We start from the raw sequence: 26,573 nt of genomic DNA, 5'->3' as shown, positions 1-26,573 counted from the left end.
ACTGACCCTGAACCCTAAAAATACCCCTTTAATTAAACATAATTAGCAATTAATCAATTAAATTAAATTAATTACCAATTAAATTTTAAATAATTAACAAATATTATTTAATTACCAATTAATTAAATATTACTACCAATTAATACATTTACATATTTAATAAATAATAATTAAATTACTTCCCACCCTATTCCCCTATAAACCCACAACCCGCTACAGGAAATACATTATTTTAATTTACATAATTAGCAATTAATAAATTAAATTAAATTAATTACCAATTAAATTTTAAATAATTAACATATATTATTTAATTACCAATTAATTAATTATTACTACCAATTAATAAATTTACATATTTAATTAATTATAATTAAATTACTTCCCACCCTATTCCCCTATAAACCCACAACCCGCTACAGAATAAAATAACACAATAATAAAAAAAAATCATTAATTAAAAATAATTATAACATAAAATGACACTTTTCACACATATTATAACATAAAAACACTATAAATAATTACATATTATTTAAAAAACGATATTTTTTACTATCTAGATTATATACTTGGATATTTTCACTTTCTATATTATTTACAGTCGATATTACTTCACTTACCTTAAAAACGATATTTTGGCTGTCGATATTCTGTCCTGTCGATATTTTCTCCAAATGATATTTAAAACTCGATATTCTGTCCAAACGATATTTTGGAGTCGATATTATGTCTGTGCACCGTGGCATACATGTTAACAGCAATGAAAAGCGGATGTCACTTTGCCGTAAATATTTACATGTAATACAATGACATTGGAAAAAAGGATATTTTATTTGTCTTAAAAATTCATTTTGGGATGTACAAAATCTTCTCAAAGCACTAGTTAATGTTGCGCGTTTATTTTGAGTTTGGGAGATTTCCAAACATGTTGCATTCATTTTTAAGGTCCAGTGTCTTGAGTCCTGAAGCGTTTCCCAGTGATATATGTAAAGAAAAGAAATATATATTATACTACAGGGCTGCTTTTTTTCATTTAAACGTGATGCTCCCACGTATCCTATACTGTGAACACTGCATGACCCAGAAGACCAGTTTGGAATCCAGCTGGTTACTACAGACTAAATTGGGCACACCTTTTTTAGGTCGAGACTTACAGGCAGCCCACATGCGATGTCGCTATGTTGACGATTTGTTTGATCTAAAAGGAAAAAAAAAATGTTAAAAGTGGCTTTTAGCCCCCCATTACTTAGCATTAGTTGTAATGATTCTCACCCTTATTTGTTGCTTAGTGCGTAAAATGGCGTCACTTTCCTGCTGTGTGTGGCGCATGCACCAAGTACGTATTGATTGCCTCTTAACTAGTATCGATCCGCTGTGATATATGTATTATGTAATCTTTGTTTGCTTCTTTAGGGTGCTCTGCAATAGTACTAGTTACATTACACATGTTCACATTCATGCTGTATAGGCATGTTGAGATTAATTGATTTGCCCAGAATCGCAGGATGTTGAGGCAGGCGATGCTGAGACTAGAACCTGGTTACTCAGTTTGGAATTCAGCATCTTTGCTTGTAGCACCACATCCTTCCTTTCCCCTCCCCCCCTCCCCCCTCCTTGTTTAGTTTAAGAGAATCTAGCAGACGGTCGCTCCCACACCCCTCAGATCCCTCGCTGGATAGCAAGCCCTGATAGCTCTCACATATTCCGTTAACGCAGCAGCGCCGACAAGAGCTCAGAGTTAAGACAGGGAGTCTGCTTGTCTCGCAGCCCTGGCTCCTGTTTATTGCATTAAACAGAGCGACTAACGGAGGCAATAGGCTTGAAAAATGCATTGCTCAATGTTTCTCCCCCATGTCTCCCACAGCAGCACGGTGATTTGCCTCCCGTGAGCTATTGCTTTTTTATTTAATATTTTTCATATTGCGTCCTGGTCCACATCCAGGGGTGGTATGGACCTCTTCAACGATCATGAGCACTTTTGAGGTGCTTGCCGCTTTCGTGCGCTGTTAAATTACAGTGTTATGAGACCAACACTTCAGAAGGATGAGGGTCCTTCAACCCATCGAGATGGGAAACACCTATGCCAATGATCGGGAGCCCTGGGACAAGAGAATGAAGTGCGAATCTCGCCAGTGCTCGCACACAGGGTACATGTGTGAGAGCAGGGCGGCGCGCTTATTAATGGGACGTTCCAGTGCCGTCTCCCTGCGGGCTCTGATCACCTGCACCCTGAACTGGGTGAAGTGAAGTATATCTTATCACAGATGATTTGCTGGCTCTGAAAATGCCTTATCTAGCTCTATATACTAGATTCCAAGCATTGTCAAAGCCTATAGGTCACAACTATGCGAAATCTATTGGCTTTATCAATGTTTTAGAGTTATATAGCAGCCCACATGCTGTGCAACATGGCTGAAAGCTTAAACAAGCACTGGCATAGCCAATAGGTCTTCCCTTTGGGGTAAGTGTTTACTTATCCAACACAATATCCTTGATGCAATAACATTAACTGTTGCATGGCTAAACACTTATAAGGTCCCACAGGCGAGACCTATTGGCTATGCCAATGCTTGTTTAATTTGTTTTGGGCACTACATGAGAGTGAACATGTTTCCTTGCTCCCTTCCCTCTTTTCACATGCCGCCCCACTCTCAAATCCTTCCTGCCCCACTATGCGTCCGCTCAATATCCTTCTGGCTGTGGTCTGTGTGTGTATTTAATCACTTTTTTATATAAAGGACCAGCAGCTTTCAAATGCTGCCTATTCGCTTGCATCCTTTTTTGCTCTGCATGCATTTTTGTATCTTTTTTACATTTTATTTTACATTCCAAACAAGGCAATCAGCCCTGTTAGAACAGTACATTAAAAATGACCATCATTCGTCAAGACACATACCAAGGGTGTGCGTCACAATGCTTGCCTGCGTGTATGTCTCATGACGTTTGTATCGCAATACATAAGTAAACATCAGTGACCATCTTGGGGGGGCGTGGCTAGCAAGCTACGATGGCGGACGGAGTCTGCTAGAGCTCCGGTGCCGCCGGGGCTTAACCATCCTGACAGGAGCTTCTGGGGGGGCCCAATCGAATCGTAGCAGGCCGCTTGGGAGCCGCAGAGACACTCGGAACCCCTGGTCCAAGTTTGGAGGAGAAGCGAGGGAGAACGGCCGGAGTTTACGCCCGAGGCGTTTGCGGCCTCCCTCCTCGTGGGCAGCCGGGGACTGGAGTTTAGAGTGGGCCCGGGAGACCTCGGGTACGACAGCCCGGAAGTGCCGCACCTGGACCGGGGTGAGCAGCTGCGCGCCCGGAGCCTCAGCCGGACTGCCCGGGTGCCCATCGTTGGAAGAACTGCCCTGTGACCGCAACGTCCAGTCTGCGGGGGGCGCCTGGGAGCGGCGCAACCTGCACACATCGCGGCGCGGGACTGGCGGACCCTGTGCGCTGGACGGCACCTCCGCAGCAACACCGCTGAAGGTAGGGAAGCGGGGGTGACGATAACTGGGTCACATTTGTGTGGCGCTCCCCCCCAAACCCGCTCCCTTCATCTCCCCATTCTTTTCTCCCGGTTGACTGCCGAGGCGGGCTGGACACCTGGGTACTTCTGGGTCCATCTCCTGCCATTGACTGACGAGAACCCCGGGGGACCGGGATACCGTGCCGACACTGAGGCGGCCTGGACTGCGCTGGAACCCTAAGCACTGTGGCGCATCGGACATCGGAGCGAAGGGCTTCCCAGAGCGTAGGCCCTGTGGGAGGTCCCCCTGGGTGAGCGGCAGTGGGCACGAGTACTGGCAGGGACACCCAGCGATATCGGCGGCAGTTTGTGGGGCATTCTCCCGGCACGGCTGAACGTATCCGATCTGTAACGGCCATGGGGCGAAAAACTGCCAAACCACCGGACAGCCGAGAAGGCCCAAATATGGATGTGGCCTCCCAGGCGACTGCAGAGGGGGAGACCCTCCCGGGGACGTCAGGCAAAAACCCCGGAGGGGACCAACAAATGGACAAACTGGACCTAATTTAAAAGGAGATCAGAGACTCTAGGGCGGCGATGGAATCGCAATTAGGTACCTTGACTTCCAACCTCTCCTTACTGAAAGCTGACCATACTAAACTGTCCGACAAAGTCAAAGACCAAGGAATGGCGATAGCAGATATGACACCGACGGTTGCGGACCACGCGGCCTCCGTCCAACAGCTGAACAACAGGTAGTGTCCCTGATGGACCGTGTGGAGGACGCGGAAGGCCGAAATCGGCGGAATAACATTCGCGTCATTGGCCTGCCGGAACGCAGTGAGGGGGCCCACGCGACTGAATTTATGGAACAGTGGTTTCGCAACTATGTGGCCCCTGAGGGACTATCATCATTGTTCTGTGTGGAGAGGGCGCACCGGGTCCCCACTGGGCAGCCCAAACCTGGCCGGCCGCCGCGCCCACTGATCGTCCGGATACTCAATTATAGAGACAGGGACACCTTGCTGCAAAAGGCCCGAGAAAAATCCCTCATAGAGTTCGAAAATCGGCGCATCTCCCTGTATCCAGACTATACTAATGTGGTACAGAAGCAACGATCATCGTACTTAGAGATAAAGAAGAGACTCCAGAAGGCCAAGTTACGGTATGCTCTACTATTTCCGGTCCGCCTCAAGATAGTGTACGATAAGAAGACACACTTCTTCGAAAGCCCTACTGACGTGGAGGAATGGCTTGAGGTGATGGACATTGAGGGTGACCAGGCCATAACCCCGGGAGCGTCGGCGGATACGCCCCAACCAGACTCGGAACAAGCGGATGTGGCGTCCCTCGCCTCGGGCACGGGGCCGGGACGCAGGAGGCCCTCGCGAGAACAGCAGGAAGACGGACAGCGGGGAGCCATCGCCCTGGTGGGCAACTTCAGGGAAGATCGGGCTACTATTAATACGGACACGGATGATAGTACGATCCACTCGGACTCTGAACACAGTATGGTACTGTTCCCGACTGTGACGCCCAGAGCTGCGGATGAACTACTGGACAATGGACGCGAGTGATCACCGGTGGAGATAGAAACGGCATACCCTGAAGATCACTGATATCCTTTTTCTGTTACCTGCCGGATGGCAGCACACACACGGGTGGGAGGAGGGCAGGAATGGGTGAGAGGCTAATATTGCAAAGTACTGAACACCTGTGAGGGACAGGACAGAGTATATGTGCCTCGCAAAGGAGACACTGGTAAAGATAAGGGCAATGTAGAAGGGGTCCCGAGAGAACTTGACACTGGAGTGGGACCCCCCGGAGGATACTTGGAACTGTTATCCTGATATTTACGCCCCTGGCGGCGCCGTTGAGCCGGCGGCACCGAACTGAATGACTACTTGGGTTAGATCAGGGCCTGGCCACCCCCCCACTGGCGTATGCACACATATCTGGTTGGTTCTGTTGCAGTTTTTCTTGTTCGGCTCAGCAATGTTTTCAAGCTGTGCCAGGTTAGTTTTGTTCTGGGGAGGGTTGAAGTACGTCTCCTGGCAGGCACTTGCGTCGTGCGCTCTGAGGTGCATGGCGCCCTATAGTGATTATACCTGGGCCCGGTTATGGCTGACATTATAGCGAGGTATAGACTGACAACCTGGAATGTGCGTGGGCTGGGGGCCATTCAGAAAAGACACCGGATCCATGCATTTTTATTACGTAATCACGCTCAAATCACCTTCATGCAGGAATCGCACTTGACAGTGTCCGAAGCAAACACCTTACGGAAGAAATGGAGGGGAACCGTAATTTCCACTTCCTACTCCGCCTTCTCCAGGGGGGCTACTATTTGGGTACGCCATAGTACCCCTTTTGTAGAATTAGATCGGAGGGTGGATGAGCAGGGGAGGTATGTCCTAGTGAAGGGTACACTAGATGGCACCCTGGTGGTCCTGGGTAGTGTTTATGCCCCGTATTTTGATCAGGACACATTCCTCGCTGGGGTTGGTCGGGCATTGGCAGACTGGGTGGGCGTCCCCTGGATCCTGGGAGGGGATTGGAATATGGCACTGGATGTGAGGCTGGATAGATCACACCCCCCCCCCTACAACTGACTGGAATACATAGAACAACGGACATGTTTCAAACATGGCTTGCGGGATGGGGACTGATAGACGTGTGGCGTGCATTACACCCAACCCACAAAGAATACTCTTACTACTCACCAGTACATAACTTACACACACGACTGGACAGATTCCTGTGCTCTACATCTCTGTTGTCCAAGTGCTCCTCATCCGAGTATCTGGCTAAAACCTTTTCGGATCACAGACCACACACATTAGACCTGCAATGGGGTAGGGTGCCGACCCCGGTGCCGACCTGGCGGCTCGACCCGCAGCTCTTGGAGGATGGCCCCTTCCGCAGGACACTGTCAGAGGCCCTAGATAACTACTTCCGGGAGAACTGGGACACGGCAACTTCCAACCTGGTGGTGTGGGATGCCATGAAGGCGGTGATGCGGGGGGCGGCCATTGGACAACTGGTGGGAGCCCGGCAGGAAATTCACAAGAAATTGTGCGGGGTCGAAGATCGGTTGAAAACCCTAGAGAGGGAGGCGACCGTGGATCCTACCCAAAAGGGGGATCTACAGACTAGCAATATCGAACTCGCGGAGGTATTGGAAACGTTACGGGTCATAGACCAATGGGAGAGGTGTGGCGCCGTGGCCAGGGCGACTGACGTTGGAATCTGGGGACCACGGTTCGATCCCCGGCTCCGGCGGCAGGTTAGCCCAGCACCATGTGACTCTGGGCAATAGCTCACTTAATCTTCCCGACGGCCCCCAGCGCCTAGAGACCCTTACGGGTGATTGTGCGCTTTACAAATGTGGACTTTACTTTACTTTATAGACCATAAAGAGTATCTATGGCGACAGCAGGCTGAATCAGACAGATCCGGGGCCCTGCTAGCCCGCCTGGTGCGAGACCGCCCAGATACCCCGGTTATCACATACATTCGAGACGGGTCGGGCAGACTAGTACACACACAGTCAGAGATTAACATGGCATTCCGAGATCACCTGCAGGCCTTATACGCTCCTTTCCCCGAGACTGCTGCCGATGAGGTCAGCGACTTCCTGCGAGATCTGCCTCTTCCGACCTTGACCAGAGATGAGCGAGAGGGGATGGCCGGACCCATCACTCAGCAAGAAATACGAATAGCACTCCGATCCCTTAATCATGGCAAGACGCCGGGGATGGATGGACTCCCGGTGGAGTTCTACCAGACTTACTCTGACACCCTGGTACCTGTTTTAGAGACAGTCTACAAGACATCGTAGGAGTCTGGGCATCTACCTGAATCAACGATGCAGGCCCTCATTACCTCCATCCCTAAACCTGGTAAGGACGCTTTGGAACTGACTAACTATAGACCCCTCTCAATGCTATCCACAGAGTATAAGATACTCAGTAAGGCCATTGCTCTAAGAATACAGGCCAGACTCCCTGCTCTGATTCACCCAGACCAGTGTGGTTTCCTCCCCGGAAGGAGTACCTCCCAAAACACGCGGAGACTCCATTCTCTATTCTCTAATGGCGGCCACGCCGCAGGAAATGCCCAGGACTGGTTGTGTCGCACTGGATCTCCGGCAGGCGTTTGATTCCCTGGCATGGGCGTTTATGTTCGAGGTGTTGCGGCGCTTCGGCTTCCCGGATTCACTGCTTAAAATGATACGACTGTTATACACAAACCCCACTGCTAGGGCACGTACCGGCAGATACATCTCGGACAGCTACCCCATACACAGGGGTACCTGCCAGGGTTGCCCATTGTCACCCCTTTTATTTGTATTGACGCTAGAGCCCTTGGCTATCGCTCTCATAACGCGCGCAGAGAGGGTGGGCATCTCCATAGGAGGGACCCACAACCTGATCTCGATCTATGCGGACGATAGCCTGCTGTACTGCCGAGACTTGGAAGGGGATCATGCGCCGATAACGGCCATACTTGACCGCTTCGGAGCTGTGTCAGGACTAGCCGTTAACCCGGCAAAATCTACAGGGTTTTACTTCAGGGCACTACAGCACCCCCCACATATTCATTTTGGCGGACACTTGATTCCAATTGCGCAGTCCACATTTAAATACCTGGGTATTAATGTCTACAGATTGCCTGAGGATCAGATAGAGGGCAACATAGGTAGAGCCATTAATGGTCTGCGCGGTAGTGTGGGATTCTGGACGTCACTACCCTTAACAGTCATGGGTAGAATTGCCGTCTCTAGGATGGTGATGCTCCCTCGTATACTTTACTATTTCGTCAACCTACCAGTCCTTATCCCTCGACAAGACTTTAATACGCTGAATACGCTCCTAACCACGCTGGTCTGGGGGACGGAAGGAGAAGAATTAGTCTCCGGAAACTACAACTGAGTACCAGACGGGGAGGCCTAGGGGTACCGGACTTTCGGGGGTACTACTACGCGAGCCAGCTTCAGTGGCTGGCGAGATGGCTTGCAGGTAGGGATCTACACGAGATTGACCTCACGTCTGATAGACTGGCACGGGGCGAACTGCACTCTCTGCTTCTGCCTGGAGCCAGGATCCATCGGGAATGCCACCCTCTCTTGCACACGGCCCTACTGTGCTGGCGGAAAGCACTGGCGTACACGTCAGAGGCCTTGCCGTACGCTGACAACATACCTCTACTAGTCGTGCCGACGCCGCAAGGACGACTGACACGAGGCAGATTGCAACCCTGGACTGATGCAGGGGTAGACACAGTGGGTGATTTTTTTGGGGACGACGCACTGTTAGATCACGACTCCTTTTTGCAAATCACGGGGGCACCCCCGAGGCTCTACATCCTACATGCCACAGTGTTACATTACGTACGAACTCATTGGGCCCCACAGCGAGTTAAACCTGCACAGCACAAACTGGTACACCTTCTTTATTATATGGGTAATGGGGGGCGCCTGGTACACTGGCTCTACACTGGGATCAGGGAACATGCTGCAATATCTCTCGACTCACTCCGGGACTCCTGGACATTAGACTCCAGCGAGGTACTGACAGAGGGAGCTTGAAAGGTTATCCTAGAACACCCTAGAAAGGTATCTCGGAACGTTAAGTTTAAGTTCATACAAGCCATGGTGTTACACAGGGCATATCTTACCCCCCACAGACTACATAAAATGTTTCCAGACTCCCCCCACTGCTGTCCTCGGTGCAGAGCCGACGAGGCCGGCCTTATCCATATGCTGTGGGCATGCCCTCGTCTGTGGTGCTACTGGGGTAGGATTTGTCAGGCCCTTAGTACAATCACGGCCCTCCCGGTCCCGGAGGAGGTACTTCCTTGCCTGATTGGTCATCGGAAACACCCTAAATCCCACAAGGCCCAGGTGAAGTTCCTAGACTTATCCTTGCTGTTGGCAATCATGGTCCTGACTATGAGGTGGAAGTCTGCCAGGCCTCCAGACCTAGAGGTATGGCGTTCTGACTTACTCAGATGGGGTAGAGCAGAGGGAATGGTTTTGCGTAGGGAGGAAGAGGGAGGACAACAGAAATACCCGATTGCGCTGGAGTGGGAGCAGATGCTACTGGAGGTGGAGGAAATGGAGGGAGAGCAAGAGCCACTTCATGCAGGCGGCCCCTAGGAGAGACAGAGCGGGGAGCGAGGTGGGATGGATGTGTAGCGACCTAGCCCAGATAGCGTGCAGGTTGATCAGCTGAGCATAAATACACTAGCTGAGATGTTAATGAATAAGGCCTGGACAGTATACCGAATACTTGAATGGACCAGGAGACGTACAAAAAGGGGTGGAGGGAGAGGGGTGGGTGGGGAAAGGTCAGACCGAGATGATCATGGACTATTGTTACATATATCAGCCAGATGCACAATAATGTAAGAGACACTATACGGGAGGTGAATGGACTGTACTGTTTTACGGTTAAGAAAGTGCATGACTTATCTGATATGTTAGTAACAAACCTTTACAGCTGCATTTTGATGGCCCGGAGTTACTAGTTGAGGGAGTTAAAAGAAAAGACTGTACACTGATAGAATGTGTGATTGTATATTGTGATGATCTGCAGTCGCTAATAAAGAGTTTAAAAAAAAAAAAATCAGTGACCATCTTGAAATGGGTTTCCAGGGTTCATATGTGAAGATCTATTGGTTTTGCTTGTTTCTTTTTGCCGATGCTGAACAGCTTTAACAAACAGCATTTGCAAAGCAAAAAAGGCAAGATCAAATGGCTTTGCCAATGCTTGTTACTCTCTAAATGCAGTTATGTAGTGTGCATATGTGGAGTCAGGGACAGTGTTGACCTCCAGAATAGATGAGTCAGGATATCCCTGAAGGCAAGATTCAAAACAGCATTTCAAAATTCAATTAATAAGTAAGAAGGGACTCGAAAGGAGTTTGAGATCAGTATTTTTGAAAAACAGTGAATATTTATTAAAATATTAAGGTGCAATACAGAAAGGTAAAAATATAATAGTCTCAATAGATCAGTCAAAGAACATAGAAACCAATTGCCATGTAGACTCTCCCAATTTAAATAAATGAAGCAATAAGCAAAAACTGAAAAATAGACTAAGTCCAATATGTGCAGTAAATAAGTAAAAAATCAGGCAGGATCCCTCGTAGACACCCAAAAAAATAGACTCACCCCCAAACTGATGGTCTTTTATAGTAAATGTTACCATGGAAAGTAATAGGAATTGCATTATCAGTATGGTGTGAGCAATAGCATCAACATGACAACAAATCACTTGTTGCTTTGTTTACGTTCATGGAGGACCTGGCCTGGCAGTTCGGTTTACATATGGCTGGGTCCAAACTGGAATGGCAAAGTGAGCAAAAACATAATGGATTTAGGCCCAGATCTCTGTACTGGGGGTGAATGTTTGACATTGTTCAGCATTCTTTCCATCAATTGTTCTTTTTGCATTTGTCACTCCTATTGGGAAGAGTATGCCCAGACACGTGTCCCGTGCTCTCCATGGCACTGGAGTCAAGCTATGCTGGCTTATGAGGGGTGAAACACCGAAATTTGGATGCTTGTTTCCGGTCCTGGGAGGACCTGGCCAGGCAGTTCAGTCTGGACTGTTCCATGGGGAACAGGGTCAAGACTGATTTGCATATGGCTGGGTCCAAACTGGAAAGGACTGGTGGGCAAACAAATGATGGATGTAGGCCCAGATCTCTGGACTGGAGAATGTTTTACATTATTCAGAATTCCATCCATCAATTGTTCTTTCTGCAACAAATCACACTTCAGCATTGTCAAGCCTTATATAATCCCATTATCCTAGCACTATCCCACTACATGAATATTGAATCACCCCTTCTGAGCAAGTGCTACCGGAGCTGGCAGAGCAAACATGTATGAACAATGAAAAGACTCATCATGAGTGAATAGACAACAGTGTGCGAGGATGAGCCTTGAAAAGTATCTAAAGGCTTCCTATGGAGTTCTTCAAGAACAAACGTCTTTACAAAAACAAGCAGTGCCCATTTTGTTGCGTGCAGTGTCAATGAACTATAAACATACAATGCATATTATAAAACTGCATACATTGCATTACAAAATGTAGTCGAAGCTGACTTGAGGACTAGTTAACCTAAGCCAGAAAAACATAGCGGTTTATTTACAAGCCCCTTGCGCCGCCAGTGCGTGACTTTTAATATGGGAAAAAGTGAGTGACGTACATGTTGCGCAAGTGGTTTCTAAAAAAGCCCCATAATGCCACAGCTTTCTCGTTTTCATTGCAAATGACTCACAATGACGCACATTTAATTCCAAATTGAAAATAACCCCCTCACAGTAGCAAGCTTGTCCTGGCACTTCCTAACAAGGGTATGAGTGTCGAATTTCCAGTTATCCTCATATCTCCATTTTTTGTGCCTAAGGATTTTAAGCAGCACTCAGCCTGCTGGTAGGAGCTGCAGTGCTCCCAGATGCTTGTCATAGCGAGCCCTGTCACAGCTTGCAGGCCTTGCAACCACTGAGGCAGTCAGTTTCCTTTTTTTACATTGTTTGACGACAATCTTGCATGTTTTAGGGCTGCTTCTTTGAAAGGCGCTAGCATTGAACAGTGATGGTTGGATTGCATGTAACCCAGAGAACAGTCTTGGCCTAACTTGAACTAATGAGGAACATGTTACAATTCTATTTTACCTTATGTGGCACTGATAGTATTGACAAAGGTTGCTCCAATTATATGGCCTTTGTTTACATAGTGTGTAATACTACAGTCGTTTCAAAGTGCTATAAATAACAGGTAATATAATGCACAATTTTTGGTACTCAATTATCTACCCTCAGAAGGATGAGTGCTCGAGGTGGCCTGTCCAGCATATAAACATTTGACAAACTGATCACAGTAGATATTAGAAGCAAGCGATAAGCCATTTTGACATTATTGAACCTGGATTAGTGAAATTTAAACAAACAATATCAGATGAAGTAAAGACTTCACTGAGAGACAGCTTCAGTTTAAAGTGGTTTTTGATTTAAGGATTTTTGTTTCACACATATATATTTATTGTTTTAATTACTGAAAAAAATCACACAAGGATCAGTTTGTGTTAGTTACCTGCAGTGTTTTTCCTTCTAACTTTGATCGAATATAACATAATCTTCATTGTTTTTCACTCCATGCCTCCCTTTTCTTCTACTGTACTCAGTGGTACTGGAACACTTTTCCTAGTGGGATGCTGCCATCAGTGTTACATCAGTGAGATCCAAGCATCACACAAAGAGCACGTGTAGCAAATGAGGCACACCTTTTCAAAAGGAGAATTGTAAGGGGGTGGTGCATACTTTAGCACACTGTTGCAAATGTAGTTCTAAGGCATGGTGTGGTAGTAGCTCACTATTATTAATGTCAAAAAGGAAAGAGAGGGGGGGACCAGGAGCTGATTAAACGTCCAGTGCCCATGCTCCAAGAGTTAGACGGAAGATCAAAAAGACGGGGACACTGTTCCTAGGGAGGGGTACGGTGTGTCACTCACTCCCTTAGAAGAAAGAGAAGGAAAAGGAAAGACAGGGATCCTAGGCCTAGAACCCACTAGTGAGAGGGAAGAACAAGTCTTGGCCCGTGTTGCCCTCACACACCCCGAAAGATGTCATGCTTCATCATCGGGCAGTTGGTCCTTGTCGGGCCGGCAATGTGTTATGATTTGTTATGATCCTATTAAAACCTTTGTTTCCATCACACTTACCAACTACAAAAAATGTGCTTCCGTTGTGTTTTCCTAACAACTGATATACTTTGAAATATTTTTACAGTTCAATGGAAACAAATGGGGATTCTAGAGCCTTTCCTTTAACACTCCCATTACCCCAGCAAGATTACCACATAGTTCACTCTACAAAATCCTCTCACCTTGAAATCAGAGAAAGTAAAGTAAAAAAACAATCTCCATCTTTGGCTCATCATGTTGACCCAAAAGTAGGACAGACTAGTCCCTTGCTGTCATAGAGTCTTGTTTGTTCCTGAGTGTGAAGGTCTGGCAGAGCAGGATCCCCAGCCGTAGGGCATCTTCTCTGCTATAAGAAAGGCAGTGGTACTTCTGAGGGCAATCCTTTCACCAGTATTACAGTGGAGATGTTCTAAGAGAAGGTGAGCCTTTTGTCCATTGTATAAAATGACCATCTTTTGCATGGTGTACCCCACATATTTGCCTCCACTGTTTTTGCTAGCTGTAGAACTGGCTGTAGAATTATGTGCACTTAACCCCTGCTAAACCAGTGGTAAAGTGCCTGTGCTCCCCCTTTCAACATTATGAAATTGGTACACACCTGATAGGAATAGTTAACTTACCTATAAGTCCCTATCATATGGTGCAAAATATACCCAGGGCCTGGAAGTTAAATACCACCAGTGGACTGCAGCACCTATTGTGCCATCCACTACAGTACCAGTGCAAACATGGCATGTAGCCTGACTGCAGCAGTGTACAAACTGCAATTCGACCTGTCAAAGTAAACCCTTTTGGCAGGTCAAAACCTCCCTTTTGAGTATTAATAAGCCACTCCTATGTAGGCCTTGTCGCTCACAAGGCAGGGTGCATGATATAGAAGTAGGACATGTAGAAATGTAATGTTAATATGTCCTTACAGTGACTAGTACTCAAAAGCTATTTTCACTGTGACAGGCCTAGCTGCCCTATTTAGGAAACCAGATTACAAATCCTAATACTGTATGTTGGGAATGGGACTAGCTAGAGAAATAATAAAATCCAATTCAATGGTGGTGAAGTTCGATATTTCATGAATATTAAGAAAAGTAACTCTTAGGAAGTTACCCTTTCCCTACCTGATGTTCCTGAGGCCTACATTTGCCTTTGCTCTCCCACATCAGACAGGCAGTATTTAGCATTTGAAGAAGTTTGAAAACTACTCCCAGATCAGAGAACAAAGACCTGGGTGTGGGGAGGTGTTGTTATCCCCTTGACAGGATGACCAGGTAAGTTGGGCCCAGGAACTGCATTAACTTCACAGAGGCCTTCTCTGCCACAGACACCTGGGCATGGCCCTGCCTTTGTCTCCCCCAGCCAGGCAGGCTCCCATCTTAGTGGGCCTCTTTTTGACATTATAGTGTCAAATTCTGATGAAGTGTCAAATCATGCTTGACAGGTCTGCTAGAGTTTACATAAAACACCGGGAACGCACTTGAAAGCGAGGGAAACAGGATGCCAACACAATTCCTCTGTATCAACTGTCTGGTTGCTGCAAAACCCTATTTTGTCTACCAGACTTCTGTCTTTAGGTTTATTAGGGGTTGTCAGACTTGGCATCTTTTGACGTGTTTCCCCCGAGTTTTTGCTTTCTGCCCTCCCGGTTTTTACTCTTTTTGTTGCTGGTATAAAGTTTCTGCGTGCTTTTCACACTGCTGATCAGTGGTAAAGTGCTGGTGCTCCTGTGGTAAATTGTGTTATGATTGGATGTGTGACTTACTTGTCAGTCCCCAGTAAAGGGCACTGTGGGTGCTGGGGCTTGTGAGTCAACTGCTACTTGCGGGCCTGCAGCACGAATTGTGCCACCCATGTACGTAGCCCGAAAAAGGTATAAGTGAATGAAGTTTGGTATGCCTGAACTCAGCGTCTAAAGACGCAGCCTTTAACGAAGGTGCCATTTTTATTCTGAGTTCATAGAGGCCACTTTTAGAAAGTGGGTATTATTTTGCTTGGTCATCCTGTGTGCCTCTGTTGGAATGTGGATAGTCTGTCTGGTTTTTGAGGAACAATGGCTAGGAAGCAGGGTGGCTACCTATAATCTAGGTAGGTCAGGAGAGGGCTAAATAGACCTGGGTTACGATGGGGGAAGCAGGGGGAGAATTTCCTGCACCTCAAAGGGCCTGGTCTGCCTCTGACAAAGCATCTCCAACCCCTGCCAGAAATTCACACCGGAGAGGGCCCAACAGGTTCTGGCCAGACACCGGCACCCTCTGCCTGGAAGATCAAATGATTTTTGTGTACAAATACTGGGTCCCAGACCACTGAACTTTAGAACTCCTCTGGATCAACAAGACTGCACAGAAGAAGAGCCAGAGAAGATGCTAAAAGGAACAACCGCTTTGCTGCATGCTTTGCTGGGCTGACCTGCAGTGGCTGCTTCTGTCTTGGGCAGTGAAAGGTCTGGACTGGTTTTCTGCAACTAAATTGGTGAGACTCTCCAAGGGCTTGAGGTAGAGCATGCCCCCTGTTAGATTTGGGGGTCTCTGGTTGGCACAGGTAGGTACTTTTGACAAGCAGGGACCCTCTCCTCTAGTCAGGACAAGGGGATTGCACTCCTAAAATAACCCTTGCTCACCCTCTAGGTTGCGTGGTGCGAGCAGTCAAGGCTTATTTCAGAGGCGTTGTAAGTTAAGCAGTTGTGACCACATACAGTAACCCAGTGACAACACTACAAATGGACACCACACAGGCTTTATATAAAAAATAAGTAGACTTTATATAAAATTACCACAAGACAATAAACAACACACATACACACTATGATTACTTTGAGATGGTAGATTTAAGCTTAGTTCAGTTCAGTTCTTAGATGCGACACTCTGCGTCAATGTACCTTAAGTTGTGATGCGCTTCCACGACAAGCAATGTCGCAGCAATGGGAAATGCAGCAAAGTCAGGTGCAAAGAAATAAAGGCGTGAAGATCTTCCAGATTCGGTGCGCTTCTCGGGGATGCGAGAAACTCTCGGTTCGATGCGTGGACTGCAGTGGCGACACCCTTATGATGCGACGGCAACAGCTCCAGTAGCGACACTCTTCTCCACGATGCGTGAAGCTTCCACTCGATGCGACAACTACAGCGGCGACATCCAAGATGCGACGGCAGCAGCTCCCACGGCGGTGCGCTTCTCGGGGATGCGAGGTGCTCTTGATCAATGCGGTGCAGTGCGACCGTTCCAGCGGCGACACCCTCCTTGCTCCGGAGTTGCGACGGCAGGCACAGCGATGGCGACACGCTCCAACCTCGTTGCAAGATTCTTCTCCTGATGCGGTGCAGTGCGACGACCACAGTGGAGACACCCTCCTTCTTCGGAGTGGCGACGTCAGCAGCAGCGATGGCGACACGCTTCCTCTTCATTGCGGCACACTTCTCTCCGATGCGGTGCAGTGCGACAGTTCCAGCGGCGACACCCTCCTTTCTCCGGAGTTGCGACGGCAGGCACAGCGACGGTGACACGCTTCTTCTCGTTGAGTCACGTTTCCAGCTCTTTGCGACACGCAGTTTCTCAGAAGGCCCAAAACAGCAGCAGGCACTTCCAAAGAACTCTGGGGAGCGGGGGGGGGGGGTGAAGTCTGTTGTCCCTGAGACTTCAGCAGGAGGCAAGCTCTTTTCCAAGCCCTTGGAGATCCTTCACAAGTTGAAAGCAAAGTACTCAAAGTTCCTTTCTCCTTCCTTTGGCAGTAAGGCAACCACTGCAGGCCAATCCCCCAAGCAGCACTTCAGCTTGGGAATAGTGTTGGACGGCGACCTCAGGGGCGAACAGGAAATATACCTGACCACCCTGGGTCCACCCTCCTAAGTACCAAGACGAGCACTGGCGGGAGACTTCTCAGGAGGAGAGTCTCGAATCTAGGATCGTACACTCTATACCAGCACCACACGACAAAGAGACACCACACCGTAGCTTCTTAAGAACGTTCTTTATCTCGTGATTCAAAAGGATCTTTATGATCGGCAAAGGTAGGTATGTACAAATAGGGCAAGGGCCTAGAGAGTCTTGGTCAGGGCGGGGGTAGCGGGACAGTCTTATGGTTCAGTGCCACTATCGGTGCGTATCCGGCGCACAGCTCTCAATCCTCGAGCCGGGGGATACGATGTGAGCTTTGGGGGTCCAGCCGGACCAGGAGAGTCAGGGAGTCGCGAGTCACTCAGCCGGGCTCAAGCAAGATGCCGGAGGTCTTACGATCTTTAGGGGAGCCGCGAGTCACTCAGCAGGCTCAGAGGTTCCAAGGCTTGCACGGGAGCCGCGAGTCACTCAGCTGGGCTCAGGTGTTCTAAAGGCGCAAGGGGAGCCGCGAGTCACTCAGCAGGGCTCAGATGTTCCACAGTTGCAAGGGAGCCGCGAGTCACTCAGCAGGGCTCTCCGGATTGGTCGCCCGCGGCCTGGGCTTGGGCCTGCTGCCGGGGTCCGGCCAGGGAAGGACAGGTAGCTTGCTCCCGGCAGAACTCCTCCCGGGAGGGGCCCCCCTCGTGGCGCCACTACGCCAATTCGGGCAGATCACCCAGCTCGGTGATCTGTGCGGGGTCGGGGTGTATGGGTTCGTTGTCAGCGACATCTTCTCCTCGTGGGGAGAGGTCGGAGGTCTCGGCTGGGTCGGCCCTGCCGTCATCCACAGGGGGGAGGCTGGCAGTTTCACTCTCGACTTCCCCGTCGGGGGGGGCAGTCGGGCTGCCATAGATCGGGTGGTGGCGCACACCCACTCGGGGAGGCCCATCATCCCGAGGTGGGTCCGTCGCTCGACCTGCTTCCACGGAGAACTTTCCAGGTCATTCCCCAGGAGGCAGTCGACCGGCTGGGAGGTCCGTACTGCCACTTTCAATTTAACTGCTACTCCTTGCCACTCGAATGGTATCAGGGCTACCTTACAAAGCTCTCAATGTTATCTGCTGAAATTACAGGGCACAGGACATTGGGGAGGATTTGGTCTTCTCGCACTAAATGACTAAGGACACCTGTGGCTCCGGTGTCCACTGTTACTAACTGGTGGTACTTCTTGGTGTTGGTAGGCAGGGCATTCCCGGGGACCATCTCCCTATCTCCCAGGGATACTAGGGTCATGGCAGTAGGTTCCCATCCCTCAGTGTCCTCCAATTCCACCCCTAGGGCTACATTCGCTATCTGCCTAGCCGGGGGAGTTGTGGTCGGGATACGTGGCGTCAGGGGGCACTGGGGATCTCTGGCGTAGTGCCCGGGCTTTTGACATCTCCAACATGTGATGGTCACTCGGTGCTGTCTACCTGGGGGGCCAGCAGCAGCTGGTGGAGGTGTGGGGAAACTTGGCAGTGGGTTTCTCGGGGGGCTATGCTGGGGACCGGACTGGGCGCCCCTGGGTCCTCCCGGGTTCCCCCCCCCTCTCTGGCGGGGTGGTCCTTGATTGTTGCGGGGGTAATCACCTACGGGGCCCCGGGCGACCCGGGTGTTCACCCAGCGATCCGCCTCGACGGCCAGCTTCCTCGGATCTGCGAACTTGCTGTCGAGCAGATGCTGGCGTAGCTCCACAAAACAGTTTGTGGACAAATGTTCACACAGCATAAGGTCTGTTAGTTCTTCCATGGTGGTCACTTTGCTGCCCTTGAACCAACCTTCGAATGCTCGGCTAAAAAAGTTTACGTACTCCACCCAGGTGGTGCTAGGAATCTTTTTGAGGTCCCAGAACCGCTGGCGGTACATTTCTGGGGTGAGGCCGTCTCTCGTCAGGAGGGCCTCATTCATGTGGCTGTAGGAAGTCTGCACGGAGGACGGAAGATCGAGCAGGGTGTCTCTCCCTTCGCTCAGGAATCGACCCCACAATCCGGCCCCCCAATCTTTCTGCGGGACTCGGTGTGAGGTCATGGCAACTTCGTAGGCCTTGAACGATTGTTGGATGTCGTCATTTTTATAGTATTCCTTGACCACATCTTTGGGGATGTGGACCTTTGGCTCTGTCGGGGGTTCGGTCCCTCGGTTCCCCGGGGGCCGGTTCTCTTCGTTCCGTGCCTTGAGCTCGAGCTCTTTCAAGCTTCGCTCTTGCTCCAGTTGAAGTCTCTTCCCTTCATGCTCCCGCTGGAGTTTCTTCTCTTCCAATTCTCCTTGTACTTTCATTTGCTCGATCGCAAGTTTCTTTTCTGCCAATTTTATTTCGCCTTTGATCTTTAGTTTGGCCATCTCCAGCTCGTGGTGGCGACTTCTTTCGCGATCCACGAGCGCCTCTGGGGATAGGCCCCCGTCTGGCACGATTGTTCGTACCTGGCTGCTGCTTTCTGTCTGGGGGAGTCCCGGTTTGTCTGGCTGCGCCGCCGCTCCTTCTGTGCGGGGGACTCCGGACTCCACCCAAGCTTTCAATGCTTTCTGCATGTCTTCCTTTGTTTTGAGGCCAGTGGTAGCGATTCCCAGTTCTTTGCAAAATTCTTTTAGTTCTTTGTGCGAGTACTCCTCCAGTTGTTCTACACGGAATGCTGTACTCGCGTCAACTTCAATGGTACTCATGATGGTTTCTTCTGCCGTCTTTGCTCGGTAGTGCGTTAGTCGTGTACTGTACGATCTCTAGATTGTGGCTCGTATCCCGTCGCTTGCCACCAAATGTTGGACGGCGACCTCAGGGGCGAACAGGAAGTATACCTGACCACCCTGGGTCCACCCTCCTAAGTACCAAGACGAGCACTGGTGGAAGACTTCTCAGGAGGAGAGTCTCGAATCTAGAATCGTACACTCTATACCAGCACCACACGACAAAGAGACACCACACTGTAGCTTCTTAAGAACGTTCTTTATCTCGTGATTCAAAAGGATGTTTATGATCGGCAAAGGTAGGTATGTACAAATAGGGCAAGGGCCCAGAGAGTCTTGGTCAGGGTGGGGGTAGCGGGACAGTCTTATGGTTCAGTGCCACTATCGGTGTGTATCCGGCGCACAGCTCTCAATCCTCGAGCCGGGGGATACGATGTGAGCTTTGGGGGTCCAGCAGGACCAGGAGAGTCAGGGAGCAGCGAGTCACTCAGCCGGGCTCAAGCAAGATGCCGGAGGTCTTACGATCTTTAGGGGAGCCGCGAGGCACTCAGCAGGCTCAGGGGTTCCAAGGCTTGCAAGGGAGCCGCGAGTCACTCAGCTGGGCTCAGGTGTTCCAAAGGCGCAAGGGGAGCCGCGAGTCACTCAGCAGGGCTCAGATGTTCCACAGTTGCAAGGGAGCCGCGAGTCACTCAGCAGGGCTCAGGTGTTCCAGAGTTACAGGGGGAGCCACGAGTCACTCAGTAGGGCTCTCGTCGTTCTCGAAGCGAATCTGTCGATAGTCCCGGGCCATCCCCATTTATAGGACTACTCCTCTTTGATCTCCGGAGCTCTGGTATGCGGGGGTCTTGGCACCTGGGGGCCGCTCGTTAGGGTTTCCTCCCACGCGGCCCTTTGATCCATTCGTGTCAGGTTCGGGAGGAGTCCCAGACACACAGCAGACGTGGAGCCAGCCCTCCGGGTGGCCGTAGGGGCGATCGAAAACCCATCTCCCGAAGGGAGGTCGGAGGTGTGAGAGAAACTGCTCCTCCCTCTCCCCCTCAAGGGGAGCGTGCTATCTCCCAGCCAGGGGGGCGCCTCTCGGTCAAGGCTGCGCTGGATCGGGCGGCCATCTTAGAGGCAGGAAAGTGGGCACACAGGGCCTACCGGCCGGGAAGATGGAGGCACGGACGGGGCAGTCCGGGGACGGGTGTGTGTAACATGGAGGGAAGGGTTGGCTAGGCCAGGGGACTCAGGGGTCTGTTGTGGCCTACAGCTCGGACGGGAGTGCCTAAGGGTCAGGGAGGACCACGCCACGAGGCCGGGTCTAACAAATAGTCTCTCCTCAGTTTCTTCAGGTTCGTCTCCTCAGTAAAGGTTTCTTCTGGTAGTCCAGTGATCTAATTTCATGGGATCAGGGTCCCAATATTTTTACCCAGAAATCCTTTGTTCTCTGAGGGGAGACGGGCCTTTGCCCAGTCCAAACCAGTTCTGAAGCACTCTGTTTACCAGACTTCTCCTTTCCTTTCACAGTGCAGGGCATGCACATCAGACGCCCCACAGGAGATGGAGCCAGCATTGTGGAAATCAAGTACAGTCCTGGAGCACTCTGTTTACAGGACTCCTTCTCTTCTTTCAGTGTGCAGGGCAGAGACATCAGCCGCACCCCAGGGGGTGGAGCCAGCATTGTGGAAGGCAGGCACAGACCTATTCAAGGTTCAGGTGAACTCCTCCCTCCCATCTAAATGCAGATCTCTCTATTCACCACTGGGTGACTCAGCCTGTCTCCTGGAATTCCCCAGCCCTGTCACTCACAGAAACCAGACATAGGAATACACAAACTAGCAGAGGCAGGTTTGAATGGTTAGACAAGCAAATACCTACTTTCTAAAAGTGGTATTTGCAAACACAGAATATTAAAATAAACTTTACTAAAAGATGTATTTTATTATTCTGAGTTCAGGCATACTAAACTCGAATTTTCACCATGTTCTCTGAGCCTGTTAGGATTATAACGTGTAACAATTCTAACAGCCCATTCTGGCCTATGGAGAACAGGTAGCCTTGCAATAGTGAAAAACGAAAATGGCTGTAATTCACTATTAGGACATGCCACACACATCAGGGCTTGTCCTACCTTTTAATTACAATGCACCCTGCCCTTGGGCCTACCAGAGAGGTGACTGATACGAAGAAAAGGGAAGGTTTAAGGACTGGGAAGTGGGTGCACTTTCCCAGTCAGCATGACAGTACCAGACTGCACGCAGGCTCTGCAATGGCAGACCTTAGACACATTTTACAAGGCTGCTTCTGTGGGTGGCACAACCAGTGCTGCAGGCCCACCAGCAGCATTTGGATTACACGCCCTGGCACACTCAGTGCACTAGACTAGGGTCTGACAAGTAAACCAAGTAGCCAAACATGGAATCACTAACCCATACATCACTTTACAGTTGGGAGCACTTGCACTGTGCACTGAATGGCAGTGGCACAGTGCCCAAAGCATCTAATACCAGAGAAAATACATGAGGCAACAGAAAAAAATGGAAGGGAGACCCACGCCAATGGTGCCAGTTCTAACACCCCCTGTTCATGAAGTCTCAGGAACAGCAAAGACTTCAGGTTCTTTGACCCGCAGCATTGGGGACTGTGTGTTTTGTGCTGCAACCCGAAGAGCGCCATGCTCTGCCACTGTGACCCTGGTCTCATCGACGGCGCCTGCTGACTCCATCACCGGGCCACTGCTTGCACCATGACCTGAGGGCACCGCACTCCGCACCGCCTTGCTCCATGCCGAAGCTTTGGTAGTGCAGAGGGCACCGCTGCCACGCCGCACCGTGACCCTGGTCTCACAGATGATGCCTGCTGATGCCATCACCGAGCCGCTGCTTGCATCGCTACCTGTGGGTTCGCACTCTGCATCACCTCGCTACACTGCGACACCATGGCCTTCCTGACGCCGCCACTTCCCGCCAAAATCGATGCCGCTGCTTGCACCGTGGTTCGGGGGCACCGCTCGTAAGTTTACACAACGCACCGCCCTCATCCCACACCACATCCTTGGCCCACCGACTCTAGTCATCGACTCTAGTTTGTCAGCCGACTACAGCACTTCTGCAACGACAACGCCGCTGCTTGCACCGTGACCTGCTAGTACTGTGATGAGCACCACCACCCTCTCGCATCGCAACCCTGATCTCACCGACGATGCCATATGATGCTGCCACCAAGACTCTGCTCGCACCGCGACCTGGGGGCACCGTATGCCACACCGCTGCGCTTCACACTGCAGCACCCAACGCCTGTTGGTGCCAGCGCTCCGGTTCCCATCAGAAAAGAGCTCGACCTGCAATGGCCCCATCGTCCTGCATCTCTGAAAGGTACTGTTTGCAGGTCTTTCTGACACCATAGTTGGCCTGCGACCCCGCGGTCAGCCAGAACTGTTTTTGGATTTGTGTGCTCACGACGCCTTAGAAGCCCAGACGGAGCTATCCACACGAGGAACTCTTTTTAATCAACGTATTTTTGAACAGTGAACTTTTAAGTATAGTATTGTGGATTTTCATCGTTTTTAGGTCGAGACTGGCGTAGGCTGCGCATGCGCAGTCTCGCATGGGAGACTTAATGTCTCTTAGTAGCGAGGTTACTTACGCCCCTCTTCTCCATTGGCTGGCCTCCTAAATGCTGGCCAGCCATTGGTGAAGAGGTCCCAATGACGATCTAAGCCCCGTCTTTTTTGGATTAGGGGGCGTGTTTTTTTCCATTTCTTTCTCTGTGACATCCTCAGTCCAAAACACGGCCCCAATCGCAAAAGGACGGGGCTTGGAGACCAATGGCAGCAACATCCGAGTCGGAATTTATTGGTAGTGATAAATACCGCTGAATTACTTGCTCTGCGAGAATAGAACGTGGAGTTTGATACCTACTGTACAAATAAAATATGTTCCGGTCAATACAAATTTTTCTCAAGTTAAATATCGGGTACAATTGCACTGTTTGCATAACATCAGTGACCTCACATCGCAATTCGCCGAGCTGCTGTAAGGAGGGCCGTGGAAACCGTCAAGGGCGGCTGTGCGCCCCCCCCCGCTTTGCTAACTGCTCTTAAGATGGCGCTGCTCTTTTGGAATGTTTCTCTTGCAGCTCGGGGCTGCTCGGCAACAACTGCGTCCCCAACGCTAGGGCCTGACTTCCCTTTAGATATTTAAGTGTTCTGTCCTCGTGCTCAGGTAATAGAATATTAAATACTGATGTTCAGTGGCCACCATAGTGTAATAATAATATGCATTTTCGTGCATTGTAACTTAATTCGATAGTCTGTCGGATTCAGTTTTGCATTTCTTCAATGTATTGTTGCTCTCTCCGATACTTTAAGTAAAACTGCTGTGGTAAATAAATGTGCTAATCTTCATCCCTTCTTCAAGCTGAAGAAACTTGCTGCAAACAAAACAACCCGTCCATTAGAGTTGATTCAAATTGGATGTGCCATTGCGTTTTAAAGTGCTTTTCTAAAACACGTTGCAGGTCTCTTAGCGAGGTGTTCAACAAACTGACATGTACGTCTTTAACTATATTCAGAAGTAGTATTAATCTATTGCATATTTGCTCAGTGAATGGCTATACTGTAACCACGTAAACTTTAGTTTATTAGCCTGTTGAATCCAGGTTGATGGCTTTTGAGTTGGGGAAACACGTGTGCGCCCCGCCATTTTGGGACCTTCTCCTGTTGTCACCACATCCACCAACACGTCCACCACCACCAACCACCACATCCACCACCACATCCACCATCACCACCACATCCACCATCACCACATCCACCACCACAACCACATCCTCCACCACCACCACCACATCCACCACCACCACATCCACCAACACCACATCCATCCCCTCATCCACCAACACCACATCCATCACCATATTCCACCACCGCATCCACCACCATATCCACCATCACCACCAAATCCACCACATCCGCCACCACATCCGCCACCACAACATCCTCCACCACCAGCACATCCACCACCACATCCTCCGCCACATCCACCACCACCACATCCACCACCACCATATCCACCATCACAACCAAATTCACCACATCCACCACAACATCCTCCACCACCAGCACATCCACCACCACATTCACCATCACCACCACATCCACCATCACCACCACATCCACCACCACATCCACCACCACCACATCCACCAACACCACATCCATCACCACATCCACCAACACCACATCCATCACCACATCCACAACCACATCCACCACCACATCTACCATCACCACCACATCCACCACATCCTCCACCCTATCCACCACCACCACATCGTCCACCACCAACACATCCACCACATCCATCACCACATCCACCAACATCACGTCCATCACCACATCCGCCAATACCACATCCATCACCACATTCCATCACCACATCCACAACCACATCCACCACCACCACCACATCCATCACATCCGCCACCACATCCACCACCACCACATCCTCCACCACCACCACATCCACCACCACATCCTCCACCACATCCACCACCACCATATCCACCACCAAATCCACCACCACATCCACCACCACAACATCCACCATCACCACCACATCCACCACCACATCCACCACCACCACATCCACCACTACCACATCCATCACCACATCCACCAACACCACATCCATCACCACATTCCACCACCACATCCACAACCACATCCACCACCACATCCACCACTACCACCACATCCACCACCACATCCTCCACCACCACCACCACATCCACCACCACCACATCCACCAACACCACATCCATCACCACATCCACCAACACAGCATCCATCACCACATCCACCACCACATCCACCATCACCACCACATCCACCACATCCACCACACCCACCACCACATCCACCACCACCAAATCCTCCACCACCAACACATCCACCACCACATCCACCACCACCACATCCACCACCACCATATCCACCACCACATCCACCACCACATCCACCACCGCCACATCCACCACCACATCCACCTCCACCACCACATCCACCTCCACCACCACATCCACCACATCCTCCATCAAATCCACAACCACATCCACCACCACATCTACCATCACTACCACATCCACCACATCCACCACATCCACCACCACCACATGCTCCACCACCAACACATTCATCACCACCACATCCACCACCACATCCACCATCACCACCACATCCACCACATCTGCCACCACATCCACCACACCCACCACCACTTCAACCACATTCACCACATCTGCTACCACATCCACCACCACCACATCCACCACCACCACATCCACCACCACCACATTCACCACAGCATCCTTCACCACATTCACCACCACCACATCCACCACCATCACACCCACCACCACCACACCCACCAACACCACATCCACCACCACACCCACCACCACATCCACCACCATATCTACCACCACCAACCACCACATCCACCACCATCACCACCACATCCACCACATACACCATCACATCCACCACCACATCCATCACCACCACATCCACCAACACCACATCCATCACCACATTCCACCACCACATCCTCCACCACCACCACATCCACCACCACATCCTCTACCACATCCACCACCACCACATCCACCATCACCAAATCCATCACTTCCACCACATCCACCATCACCACATCCACCACCCCACCCACCACCACATCCACCATCACCACCACATCCGCCACCACCACATCCACCACTACCACATCCACCACCACCACATCCGCCACCACATCCGCCACCACATCTACCATCACCACATCCACCACATCTGCCACCACATCCACCACCACCACATCCTCCACCACATCCACCATCA

At 50.2% G+C, this 26,573-nt stretch overlaps 1 long non-coding RNA gene across 1 annotated transcript in view; it reads right to left on the bottom strand.

Annotated features, from left to right (window-relative positions):
• Positions 1 to 1,121: 1,121 nt before the first annotated feature.
• Positions 1,122 to 26,573, bottom strand: part of LOC144773954 (uncharacterized) — a 200,848-nt gene continuing 175,396 nt past the window's right edge. The window contains exon 5 of the long non-coding RNA XR_013600080.1: positions 1,122 to 1,201. This is a non-coding gene — a long non-coding RNA (uncharacterized LOC144773954). The remainder of the gene's footprint in view (positions 1,202 to 26,573) is intronic.

This window comes from Lissotriton helveticus, chromosome 8 (genome assembly GCF_964261635.1).
Source record: "Lissotriton helveticus chromosome 8, aLisHel1.1, whole genome shotgun sequence".
Taxonomy (NCBI): Eukaryota; Metazoa; Chordata; class Amphibia; order Caudata; family Salamandridae; genus Lissotriton; species Lissotriton helveticus.
The sequence above is the reverse complement of the archived record's forward strand: the minus strand, read 5'-3'. Positions and strand labels throughout refer to the sequence as shown.